The following is a 14084-nucleotide window of genomic DNA, read 5'->3' on the forward strand; positions in this document are numbered from 1 at the left end:
ATAGGACAAATGACCAGCAATGAGTATAAGAATATTGCTCGGGCATGCAGGAGTGAAACCAGGAAGGCCAAATCACACTTGGAGTTGCAGCTAGCAAGAGATGTTAAGAGTAACAAGAAGGGTTCCTCCAGGTATGTTAACAATAACAAGAAGGTCAGGGAAAGTGTGGGCCCCTTACTGAATGGGGGAGGCAACCTAGTGACTGAGGATGTGGAAAATGCTAATGTACTCAATGGTTTTTTTTTGCCTCTTCTACATGAACAAGGTCAGCTCCCAGACTACTGCACTGGGCAGCACAGCATGGGGAGGAGGTGACCAGCCATTTGTGGAGAAAGAAGTAGTTCAGGGCTATTTAGAAAAGCTGGACAAGCACAAGTCCATGGGGCCGGATGCACTGCATCCGAGGGTGCTAAAGGAGTTGGCGGATGTGATTGCAGAGCTGTCAAGGTTCCTTCCCCACTCTGAACTCTAGGGTATGTGGGTATGTGAAACTGGTAAGGCTCAATACAGTTTTGATTTTCAATAGAGAAATTGATGTCTCACAGGAACACTGTTCTATGCTCTGTTTCCTGGATATCACTGCTTATATAACTGAAAATGGATTAGTGTCTATAGATACCCTATCCACTTTTTTTGAATGAGAATAGCTCTCAAGAGTTCTGAGGAAGTTTATTTTTGTCTCAAATGTTAAGGTGTTCATTGTTTGCCACAGCTGCCTAAACACCATCTCAAAGGAAGCCAAGTGGATCTGTTATATCATAGCAGACATATTAGTAGGTTAAGGTGTTGTAGTGCTAGCAACAAAGGGGTTGCTTTCAGAATTGTCATCATCCATTTGATGACATCGTCCGATGAAGTGAGCTGTAGCTCACGAAAGCTTATGCTCAAGTAAATTGGTTAGTCTCTAAGGTGCCACAAGTTCTCCTTTTCTTTTTGCGAATACTGACTAACACGGCTGCTACTCTGAAACCTGTCATTTAATCACTGTCTGCTATGTCGCTAATACTTCTTCATTATGAGTCATCATTGCTGAATGATTGATTTTTAAGTAATATTGAGACAATTTTCCTGGATGTTCTAAAACTCTTTACCTCTATGTATGCTCTCATGACATACTGCAGATGGTACTGTACATAAAGGGTCAAGTTAATTGTCTGAAAAAAACACAGAGCACAGAAAATGTTTTTCCTTTTGATTTGGATTCTCTACTACCATGAGAGTATCAGGAACTAGTGGAGCTGGCTGGGAAATGAAAAAAAAAAACATTTTGTGTTGAAAGTTGTTTCCATGTTGCAGGATTTGAAACACAATATTTTTTTCAAAAATATTAATTACTTACTTTACATGAATTTTTGATAAAAATGATTACTAAAAATATTTTGCTTACTGAAAACTGGGCTTTTGGTAAATAAAAAAATTCAGTAACCATTTTGGTAACATTTCAATTAAAGACACCAGTGAAAAAATCTTGTAACATATTTTGAACACATCAACATTTTCTTGTGAAAAAGTTACTTTTTCGGGGTCGGGGGGGAGGCTATTTTCCGACAACAAAAAGACAAAAACCCTTTTGACTACCTTTAGGAATAAGCAATGTCATTGGTATAGCAGTTGGTATAATACTACTACTCCTAATTCCTACACATTGACCCATAATTATTACAGAATATGGCCCTGCAAAGGGCTAGGATTTTAAAGCTAATTAGAAACCTAAATGCCTAACAGCTTAACTCCCCTTGATTTCAGTGTAAATTAGATGCCTAGACACATTTGAAAATACCACTAGGTGTCTAACTACATTTAAAAATCTATCCTGAAATTATTAGTAGATCATCTAGTAATAGTATTGCACTAGGTGGTCCAGTAAGGAGCAAGAACTTGTCAGATGCAGGACTACAAGTTTGTCTCTAACAGAAGCAGCAGAAGATAATTTTTCTCCTATTTAGCTTTTTCTCTGGTGACACAGATTTTCAGATTCTGAAATCAAATTCAGTTTCATTGTTGCTCAACTCCGCCAGAAGAATCATAAACAGCAAAAGCACTGCATTATCAGATTTCTAATTTCCACATGCAGCAACTTCATATTCCTTTAACAGCACAAAATTAATATCATTACAATCCCACAGGGAGCACTGCCAGCTGGTGCTTGGGTTTTCTTAGCCACTATATCACTTCTTTCTTTCTTTCTTTCTTTCTTTCTTTCTTTCTTTCTTTCTTTGTTGGCCAGACCACTGAATTTATTTTTCCAGTGAAGTAATGGGATTTTTGTTGTTGTTGTTGGCTGTCGAGTAACCTTCGCTATCCGAACTGTTAGCTCTGGCACAACCATCAGCCATTTTAATGGGTTAAGTCGCAATTTTGAGATCAGTAAGAGGAGTTGTTGAATTATTATTACCATAAAGCTGGACAAATGCAACTCTACAAAAAATAAAATCCATAAATATTTGCTTAAATGGAAAAAAAATGACTTGCTTTGGCTCTTATCAGTGCCCTTTTGTGTTTGCTTTCTTCAAATGTTTATGTGATTGAGTTCTATTCACATGAATTCTTGAATCTTCCCATTGGATGTGATGTATTTTGTAGGAAAGGGAGGAAAACATAACACTGCAGGGAGATAAACTTCTCCACAGTGCTCAACAGACCCCTCACCCAGAGGCAATTAAATGACCAAGAGAAAGATCTGCCTTCATCCTTTACAGGTAGGACCACCAATGCACATGGAACTTGTGTGAAAGGAACAAATGAAAAATAAATGTAAACTCGGCATCCAGCCGAACAATCTTTAATAGTATAATATTTAAAAGAACATTACTTTGTGCAAGGCCTGCATGGTTCAGAAAGGAAAAAGTTTTCTAAAAAGTCTTCATTCAATTCTTCTGCCGTCTGCACTCAAGAGATGCAAAGCTTAGTAGTGTCTTCATACCCTCTTCCATAACTGCTGAGCCTTAACTAGTTGTGTCTACATTTGAGTGGTGAACTGTTGATTATATATTAATGGAGTTCTGGGTGAATTGTTAGTTGGTAAGAATAAGCAAGTGTCCTGATCTGAGAAATACTGTTCAGGTTAAAAGTTGACCTGAAAAGAACCCAGAATTAAACTAGTAAGGTAATTCTCCCTAGACTCAATACAAAGCGGTTAGCCCATTGAATTCTATTACGTGTTGGCTAACCTAGTTTATTAGAGTTCAGCTTTAAAATCTAACTGGTACTCTGACAAATTCATAAATTGCCACCCTTTCAGGCTTACACTGATCAAGTCAATAACATCATAGTAGCTGAGTGTCACAGCAGGACAGAACAGATAGTCCTACATGTGTGTGATCATAATAAGGCTTTCAAACCCTTAGTCTTTCCCCTCAAGGGGAAGGAAGAAAAAAACCTATAAAGAAATCATGGCAACATTAACTGATCACTTGTTTTTGTTGTATTCTGTCCACCTTTCTTTGTCTCTGTCATCCCTTGAGGCAGGAATTTTCAAAGGAGACTGAGTTAGGTGATCAGTGCCCATTGAAATTCAGCGGGAGTTGGTCTGCTAAGTCCCTTATGTCCCTTGGAAAACCCCAGCATCTCTGGGCAGTGACCTTGTCTCCTTGTTCATCTCTAAAGCACCTAGCACACATTTCACCCTAAATAAATAATAATAGGGCTAGTGGAACAAATCATTTTCTTTATCACTTGAAAAAGTAGTGGTAGCCCAACTGGGCAAATGTCATTTGCTACCAGTAGCAATGTGGGCTGTCAAAGGATTAAAAAATAATCATGATTAATCTCAAGATTAAAAAAAAATAATTGTGATTAATCACCATTTTAATCGCACTGTTAAACAATAGAGTACCATTTAAAGTGTATGGTACTCACTTTATGTTATTTTTTATTACAAATATTTGCACTGTAACAGATAAACAAAAGAAATAGTATTTTTCAATGCGCCTCATACAAGTACTGTAGTGCAGACTCTTTATCATGAAAGTGCAGCTTACAAATATAGAATTTGTGTTTTACATAACTGCACTCAAAAATAAGACCATGTAAAATTTGAGAGCCTACAAGTCCACTCAGTTAGACTTCTTATTCAGCCCATCACTAAGACAAACAAGTTTGTTTACATTTATATTTGATTATATTTGTAATAAAAATAATAATGTAAAGTGAGCCCTATATACTTCGTATTCTGTGTTGGAATTAAAATCAATAGAGCTGAAAATGTAGAAAAACATTCAAAATATTTCTAATAAATTTAAATTGATATTCTTTTATTATTTAATATGCAATTAAAATTGAGATTAATCACAGTTAATTTGTTTTGAGTTAATTGCTTGAGTTAACTGTGATTAATTGACAGCCCTAGTAGCAACGTGACACAACAGAGAAGTAACTGGTGGGAAATATACAATTCTGGGACCCAACCATGTGTCTAGTGTACCTTTGGGGAGGCTGAGAAGAGGAGCTATTGATAGGCAGAACAACAGGAGGCACAGCAGGAACAAGAACAGTCACAAAACTTCACTTTCCTTTCCTCCCCCTCTACAAATGACACATTAGCAGTGATGTGAGGAGAGGAAAGTGATCAGGAACAGTCAGCATGGATTCACCAAGGGCAAGTCATGCCCGACTAACCTAATTGCCTTCTATGACGAGATAACTGGCTCTCTGGATGAGGGGAAAGCAGTAGATGTGTTATTCCTTGACTTTAGCAAAACTTTTGACACGGTCACCCACAGTATTCTTGCCACCAAGTTAAAGAAGTATGGGCTGGATGAATGGACTACAAGGTGGATAGAAAACTGGCTAGATCGTCGAGCCCAACGGGTAGTGATCAATGGCTCCATGTCTAGTTGGCAGCCGGTATCAAGCGGAGTGCCTCAAGAGTCAGTCCTGGGGCCGGTTTTGTTCAATATCTTCATTAATGATCTGGAGGATGGTGTGGATTGCATCCTCAGCAAGTTTGCAGATGACACTAAACTGGGAGGAGTGGTAGATATGCTGGAGGGTGGGGATAGGATACAGAGGGACCTAGACAAATTGGAGGATTGGGCCAAAAGAAATCTGATGAGGTTCAGCAAGGACAGGTTCAGAGTCCTGCACTTAGGATGGAAGAATCTCATGCACTGCTACAGACTAGGGACCGAGTGGCTAGGCAGCAGTTCTGCAGAAAAGAACCTAGGGGTGACAGTGGACAAGAAGCTGGATATGAGTCAACAGTGTGTCCTTGTTGCCAAGAAGGCTAACGGCATTTTTGGCTGTGTAAGTAGGGGCATTGCCAGCAGATCGAGGGACGTGATCGTTCCCCTCTATTCGACATTGGTGAGGCCTCATCTGGGGTACTATGTCCAGTTTTGGGCCCCACACTACAAGAAGGATGTGGAAAAATTGGAAAGAGTGCAGTGGAGGGCAACAAAAATGATTAGGGGGCTGGTGCACATAGAATATCAGGGTTGGAAGGGACCTCAGGAGGTCATCTAGTCCAACCCCCTGCTGAAAGCAGGACCAATCCCCAATTTTTGCCCTAGATCCCTAAATGGCCTTCTCAAGGATTGAACTCACAAACCTGGGTTTAGCAGGCCAATGCTCAAACCACTGAGCTATTTCTCCTGCCCCCTCCCATCCATGACTCATGAGGAGAGGCTGAGGGAAGTGGGATTATTTAGTCTGCAGAAGAGAAGAATGAGAGGGGATTTGATAGCTGCTTTCAACTACCTGAAGGGTGGTTCCAAAGAGAATGGATCTAGACTGTTCTCAGTGGTACCAGATGATAGAACAAGGAGTAATTGTCTCAAGTTGCAGTGGGGGAGGTTTAGGTTGAATGTTAGGAAAAACTTTTTCACTAGGAGGGTGTTGAAACACTGGAATTTGTTACCTAGGGAGGTGGTGGAATCTCCTTCCTGAGAGGTTTTTAAGGTCAGGCTTGACAAAGCCCTGGCTGGGATGATTTAGTTGGGGATTGGTCCTGCTTTGAACATGGGGTTGGACTAGATGACCTCCTGACGCCCCTTCCAACCCTGATATTCTATGATTCTATGTCACCATTCCAGCAATCTTTAGATATTTTTTCAATTAAATAATTTGAGAGAAACAGCTGGAAAAGGAACAGAAATGTTATTTTGTCTTGTGGTTTCAATTTAAAAAACAATGTCCCTCCCTGCCCCTTTTTACAGAATCCTTGAATTTTTCAAAAGCTGTCTGCCACCTCTCCTTTTAGGCCCCGCTCAGCTACCTAGAAGCCAGTTTGTATGCACTAGGAAACTCCTGTGACAGCAGTTCCCAGGTCATTTCAACCCATGAAGTGGGACTTGTCCTCTTGAACTGAGGAAATAACTTGTGTTTGTTTTCTCGAGTCTAAACAGCATATGACCCTGTAAAAAGCAAAACAAAAAAACAAAACAGAGTGCACAACCCACCTTAAAGCCCATAAGGACAAGTTAGGCAAAACACACTTGTCCATTACTTCATTTAATTAGTTTTTTCCTGTGTGCGTATAGATATTTATTTTACATATTTTAAAAGCTTCTAACACATACATTTAATGAAACTTCTCTAATCACTAAAAGATATTGGGGACACATTTATCCCTGGCTTTACACTAGTGATGGGATTGATTCATCATACTCTGGGCATTCTGCTAGAGATGAGCACTGCTTTGTCATGTTGAAAGCACAAGGGTTTTGTCGCATTCCCCAAAAGATGCCCAGTTAGCTACTATCCAGCCCAGTACACTGCCTGTCATATCACACTGCTTAATTTTAAGGCCCGTTGATTTTGACAGGGTGTCTTTTAAGCAGAAGCCACCAAAGTGGGCACTAGTGTGCTGTTTTTCAGCAAAAGAGGATTTAACTACAGTGTTACAATCAGTATGCAAGTCCCAAGGTGAAAATTGCAATTGTTTAGAATTTGTACACAGGGTAATTCAGAATAAATTTCCAGATTTTGTGAAGTATGAAATCCTTTTTGCAACTAGATGCTTGTGCTGTAAAAGCGCTTGTTTTCCATTTACAGTTAAGGTGGAAAACATGGAATGGCTGTTTAGTTGGCCTCCAAGACAGAAAATGGATGTAACTGGAGAGGATGCCGATCTGTTGAGAAACATTTAGATCAGGAAAGAACCTGTCAAGCTATTGGGAGATGGGGCAGGGGTGGGGGTGGGCTCACAAACCTAGAGTTCACAGACTTCATGCCAAAAGGAATATTCAGATACACACCCACGCAAATATACTGTAACTAATCCCACTGCAGGGTGTCGCTGAGTGCTGTGGTACACCAGTGGCCTCTAGTAGCATGCTCCGTACCACAAACTCAGAGCCAAGCACTGTAGGCAGTCCAAGGACTATGTTCTTCAGGCTCTTGCCCTCGGTGGCATCCCATAAACACTCATACACTTAAAGTAGCAGAGAATTCCTTTACCCACATTTATGGAAGCAAATACCTGAGGCAAGATTGGTTTAATGGTTCCCACCAACGATTATCCAGTAGGTCCCGATTCAGCCCCTAGCAGTCCAGTATAGGGGTCGTAACACAAGAGCAATGTTGGGCCCATTACGCCATCCTTCTGCTTTGCAGGTCATTGTCCTGTATTCCCCTGACAGCAACAGGGCAAGTATCTTTCCAGCTCTATCTTCTTGTTCTGCCTCACAGGTTGCTTGCTGCCCAGCATTCCCTCAACAACCAGGTCTCAGGCTGGTGCTGTGACAAGAGAATTTTGCCTCAATTGCCCGGAATGCCTTATCAAACTCTTAATGGGAAAATCTGCAGAGAAACCTCGGAAGGGGTTTAAATTAGCAAAATTATAAAATTGTTTAATTGAACAGAAAATATGTGGTGATGGTATCAGGGACCTTTTGACATGCTCAGAACAGTAATTAGTTTTAAGAATAAAGCTTTCATTAAATAAAAATCAATAATAGTTTAAATTAGAAAATACAGTAAACGTGGCTATAGGTTTATGTAATGTAATAGAAAATCCCACAGAGATATATGGTGGCTATAGAAACCAATGGGACTTTAGATAGGGTTCATCCAAAGGTCAGCCAAGAAACCCCCATAGGAATACATTGGAACCTATAGGATAAAATGGAAGGAAATGCTACTGTAGAATGACTCAGAAAAATCCCATAGGGATACATTGTAGCCCATAGAAGTGAATGGGGCTTCTGTCACATGACTGGTGATGATGTCATAGCTCAGCTGCAAGGTGATTGGCTGTCATAAATTATGTAATGAGCTCAGCTACAAGCTGATTGGTTGAATTATGATAATACATTATGTAATGAGCTGCAGAATTATATATAAAGGCAGCAGCTGACAGGCTAAAACCTTGTAGGGGACAGGGACCAGCAAGAAAACAGAACGCTGCTAGACATCTGGAAGAAAGAAGGCACCTGCGGAACAGCATCATCATCAAAAGGAACGCAGCAAATGAGAGGCTGCCCAGAAGAGAGCTGTTACAACCACAGCAGCCCTCCCAGGGTTGGCTTGGCAACATCCGTTTCTGGCAGCAGGCCAGCGGGAGGCCTATGCTGCAGCCCAGTAGCAGCAACCAGCGGGCTTCCGTATCTGCTACCTGAGGAGGGCAACATTCAGCAGCTTTTACCTCAGAAGCCAGCAATTCAACCGCTTTCAAACCCATGCTCCCTAAGTGCCACACCCGAGCTTCTGACAGACCAGAAGGACCGGTTTAGATGATTCAGAGGGATTACTAAGAAGCCTCCGTAAGTCAAAATCTTTTTCTATTTAACATCCGAGAGTGTTTGGGTTTCAAGTGTAAATAGAGCTGGATGCCTGAGTTCGGTGTGAAATCCTCCCCTACCCACCTGAGAATTGCCTGATCAGCTCTTGTTAGATGCTTAGTTTTAAGTATTTAGTTTTACGTCTTTAGTATTGAATGTTAATTAATATACTGTTATATGTATGGTTTCAGAGTAGCAGCCGTGTTAGTCTGTATTCGCAAAAAGAAAAGGAGGACTTGTGGCACCTTAGAGACTAACCAATTTATTTGAGCATAAGCTTTTGTGAGCTACAGCTCACATCCGATGAAGTGAGCTGTAGCTCACGAAAGCTTATGCTCAAATAAATTTGTTAGTCTCTAAGGTGCCACAAGTCCTCCTTTTCTTTTTGTTATATGTATGTAATTGATACATCGTTATAAAGCATAGAGTGTTAAGTGAATAATTATATTGTTATATGTGATAGTTACTTACATCGTAATTATAATACTGTGTTTTTATTTATCTTGCTGCTTCCTTTACATTGTATCTTTACTGTTTTATTTTATTATTTTTATTTTTACCTCTATCTCTCCTCTTTTATTGTAATCGTTCATGTCTAAATAAATGTTGTGTTTGTTTTTGAAGAATTTCCTCAGGGGGAAAGTTAGCTGGCCTTGGTTTCCTTTTCTGGAAAATCCAGAGGGTGGGCCACAACCTTTAATACCAGAACACGTAAATTGAAAATAAATGGTTTTAAATTAAAAAGGCAGGTGGGTTCAAATCTTCCAGTAACTGTATCTCTAGCCTGCTACTCTTTCCCACACACAGCCTGGTCTCCCCTGACCTCTTGGTGTACTTTCGTCTTGTACACTGAAGATTATAGAGCCCTCCCCTGCCTGGATGTTGAACTCAGGGGAACATCATGCCAAGTAATAAGCAAGCAGCATTCACAATATTCACTGTGATACTGCTAAAGGCAATTCTGTCCACAACACAGAGGACATGGAAATTACAGTAATAATCTTATATACAGCCACATATAGCCCAGAATCTGTAGCGTAATTAAGGACTAAGCCTTTCAAAATTGAAAAACAGTAGATGCTGTTTCAGTATTTCACACAAAGGAGCTCTAGGTTGAGTAACTAGAACATGTTACTAGATACGATTAACCATTAAAAAAAGGATTAGTGGTTTTTTTTATTATCTGACATTCATTTTAATGATTCTTCTTTGCAGCTGCCAACTGGCAAGCAATTCTGTCCAGATCTCTCTGTCCCTGAGGGGAGAGTGTGTGACTGCCATCCTGATCCTCCTCCACCATTTTGAGCCCCTCGGAGCCCCGGCTGAAGTGGCCAGGCATCACACCATTGCCTCTGTAGATCTTTGTCATGGACTCTCTGCTGGCACCACCGCAGAGGTACAGGTGGCGGGCTGTGTAAGCCACTCTGGTATAGAACCTGTTCTCATCATAAGAGGCCAGCTCTTTGTGTTTGGTTAGTTTGACCATCTCCACCCTCTTGAATACCTTCAGTTTATTTGACTTCCTGAGGAATGAACTGGATGAACTCCTGCTGGTTAATGTCTTTCACCATGGCACCAGGTGTCTTGCTCCTGCCTCCACACTGATGGGTCACTTGCTAAGATGAGAAATTCTCATCTTTTTTGTTTACATTATATGCCTTTGGGCTATAAATTCACAATGGAAATACAGTAGATCAAGATCTTACTGAGAAGGAATAATTGAATTAGTGAATAAACAAAAGGATATAAAGGTGTAAATTAACATTTAAGAAACAGCTTTTAATTATCAATGTATCTAAATAATTAATAAATATCTTATGTAATTAGACCCCTTTAGCTTGAGGAAGATTCATTTCTAAGTCAAACTCACCACTGAGTATTGAAAAGAGTTCCAACAATGCTCTTTTTTAAAAAGAAGTGTGATTAATAAGAAATATGTCTCTAATCATTAACAAGGATTCAAAAAGATATTTGTTTTATACTGAAGAAAAAGATACCTTCAGTTATTTTGAGAAGCCAACATAAAGCAGTTCTCAGGGTTTCTAGGCTTCCTGGAAGGTCAAGGAGCATATTTCATTTCAGAAACACCAAGATATTCCCACTGCCTTTTTTTTTTTTTTAGTAGGATCAATTCATAAATTAAGATGTTACTGTGCAACTGCAATTCAGACAATAAGAACAGTCCTACTGGGTCAGACCAAAGGTCCATCTAGCACAGTATCCTGTCTTCTGACAGTGGCCAGTGCCAGGTGCCCCAGAGGGAATGAACAGAACAGGTAATCATCAAGTGATCCATCCCCAGTCGCTCATTCCCAGCTTCTGGCAAACAAAGGCTAGGGACACCATCCCTGCCCATCCCAGATAATAGCCATTCTTTATTATAGTTTCATCCAGTTTGCCCAGTACTGAAGTCAGGCTTACAGGCCTGTAATTGCCGGGATCACCTCTGGAGCCCTTTTTAAAAATTGGTGTCACATTAGCTGTCCTCCAGTCATCTGGTACAGAAGCTGATTTAAATGTACAGAAGCTGATTTAAATTTAAAAGCTGACAATTAACCAGAGACAACTTAACTTACAAAGTGATCCTGCTAAACTACATCTGAAGTTTAAGGGAGAACCAAGTACTGGTTCAGAGGTGTCTACAGCTGTTTTGTATTATTTCATTATCTATTACATCATACCGGTGATGGACTGAACAAAATGAGTCAAATTACTTAATGTTGCACTATAATGAACTACTAACTTGAGGAGCCTGGGGCCTTGGAAGCAAATGTTCCCAGGACTGGTGGGGAGCCAGGAGCCCTCATAGACCCAGCTCCTTGGCAGCTCACCAATCTCACCAGCCTCCTCCAGCCTTAGCTGGCAGGCTGCCAAGGAGGTGCAAGTGCCCTATTTATCAGGCTGTGCCAAGCAGCTGAGGAGCCCTAGCTCCCAAAATTCCCCCTGGATGGGCTGATGATGTGCCAAACAGGCAGGTGAGCTGGCAGGAAACCAGGCAGGTTTCTGCTGAAATTTCATCATAATTGATATGTACCATGGAAGGTTTAGATTTTGATAACTTAACATTTTCTGATGGAAAAATTTGATGGAAAATTTCCAACCAGCTGTATATGGCACAAGATGTTTTGGACAAAGATATCCACATATTCCAGGGAGAAAGTTTCAAGAATTCATAAAGGAGATATCTCATTTTCTGGCTGGATGTTGAGAAGAGACAACCTGGTCAAGGCAATTTTGAGCTGAAATTATGTTATTAGGATTAAGTAACTTATCTAAATTTCTAAGTTCTAACTTTTAGAATTGTTTGGTTTAACTGCCATTGGCATATAAGCCTGATTCAAAATAAATAACCTATATTTAAGGAATCTATAGTTTCATGTTGGCACTAAAATCACCACCATACGACTATAGAAGTAAGATAAAGCTGGTCTTTCCAATAAGACGTGGTAAGATCTTGAGTTAATTGATTTTAATTATTATTTCTTGATAAATTTTAACATCCCATGCTGTTGTTTTTTTTTAATTTGGTGAACACTATCATTTAAAGATCCTTATTTTGCTCTGTGTAATTTCTTATTTGCTTTATAAATTCAATTTTGTCTAATAATACTCATGAATCTACAATAATTCTCCAGTCTGTATATTAGCTAAAGAATGCATATCCAAAGGACATTGAGAACATATTTTCTCAGAGTCGAAGCTGCACCTTATAAGTGCCTGATGGCCCAGGAAAGAGTCAATACAGATATAAAGCGTAAACATGGAACGATGGATTGGCAATAAATTTCTCATCCCCACAGAGGAACAGAGCAATATGAGAGATTAAGGAAGTGACCTCAGACATCCAATTATATCTCATTCAATAAAAAAAAACCCAGTTGTTAGGATGCACTGGTCACCCCAAAGACTTTACCAAATTAAAGCTACCCCCAATGATCGATGTTAGAGGTGTGAGGGCAAAGAAGCCACACTTGTGCGTATGTTTTAGTCATTCCCTATTGTTTCAAACGTTGGCATGGTACTAAAACTGGAATTAACATGATCCTGGGGATTTCACTTGAGCTTAAGGCAGTTGCGTACATATTGCAAATGGAAGCTATCACCATACCAACAGGAATGGCTACATAGAACATCATTTTTTGCAAAATGTCAAATTTTTTTACACTGGGAACGTATAATACTTTTGTACTTGTTTTATATGTCAGCACCCAGAATTTGTTTGGTTTGTTGTAAGAAAAGAGATTGAAAACGTTTAAAAGAAAAAAATCAAAATGAGTTGGGTCAAGATGAATTAAGACACTTGTGAGAATGATCGGCATTCTAATTTGCTTTCTTGTATATTGAGGGCCAGACCTAAAGATCACTGAAGTCAATGAGTCATCCAATTGACTGCAATGGGCTTTGGATCAAGTCCTGTGTGCCTGAAGTGGGCACTGCCTAGAAGTACACTGCAGAGAACAAGCCTAGATAGGCAGGAGGATAGATTACAGGGAGACAATGTAGAAATCTTTTTTCTCTAACTTCTATGCGTTGCATGTCTGTTTCTGATATTTTAACTTACATTGTATATTACTGTTACATATTTTTAAACAGAATAATTCTCCAATGCAAAATTAACAGTATTCAGAAGTCTATTTATTCAATGAAAATAACCCCACGGAAGTCCATAGGGAATAGTCTTCATTTCAGTTTCCGTATTGTGACAGGGTCGGTCCAGATGGCTATAGGAGAGTAATAGAAGACAGATATATTAGCCCCAGGCTAAGTAGGTCCCTTTTCCCTGGGTAAGGTAACAGGGAAGGCTCCAGAACAATCAGGAACCTTCTGGAGACAATTAGATTAGAACACCTGCAGCCAATCAAGAAGCTGCTAGAATCAATTAAGGCAGGCTAATCAGGGCCCCTGGGTTTTAAAAAGGAGCTCGCTTCAGTTTGTGGTGTGCGTGTGAGGAGCTGGGAGCAAGGGGCACTATGAGCTGAGAGTGGGAACGCGGACTGTTGGAGGACTGAGGTGTACAAGCATGATCAGACACCAGGAGGAAGGTCCTATGGTGAGGATAAAGAAGGTGTTGGGAGGAGGCCATGGGGAAGTAGCCCAGGGAATTGTAGCTGTCGCACAGCTGTTCCAGGAGGCACTCTAGACAGCTGCATTCCACAGGGCCCTGGGCTGGAACCCAGAGTAGAGGGCGGGCCCGGGATCCCCCCAAATTTTCCCAACTCCTGGTCAGACACAGGAGGAGTAGACCTGGACTGTGAATTCAGAAAAATGGCCAAGCTGAGGGCTGCCGTGAAGCTCCAAGGCGAGCAAATCCACCAATAAGCGCAAGACCCACCAAGGTAGAGCAGGAACTTTCTCACAGTATCC

The 14084-nt window shown here is 40.4% G+C and overlaps 1 pseudogene; it reads right to left on the minus strand.

Annotated features, from left to right (window-relative positions):
- Positions 1–9890: 9890 nt before the first annotated feature.
- Positions 9891–10291, minus strand: LOC102944923 (annotated as a pseudogene).
- Positions 10292–14084: the final 3793 nt, after the last annotated feature.

This window comes from Chelonia mydas, chromosome 3, assembly GCF_015237465.2.
Source record: "Chelonia mydas isolate rCheMyd1 chromosome 3, rCheMyd1.pri.v2, whole genome shotgun sequence".
NCBI classification, from domain to species: Eukaryota; Metazoa; Chordata; order Testudines; family Cheloniidae; genus Chelonia; species Chelonia mydas.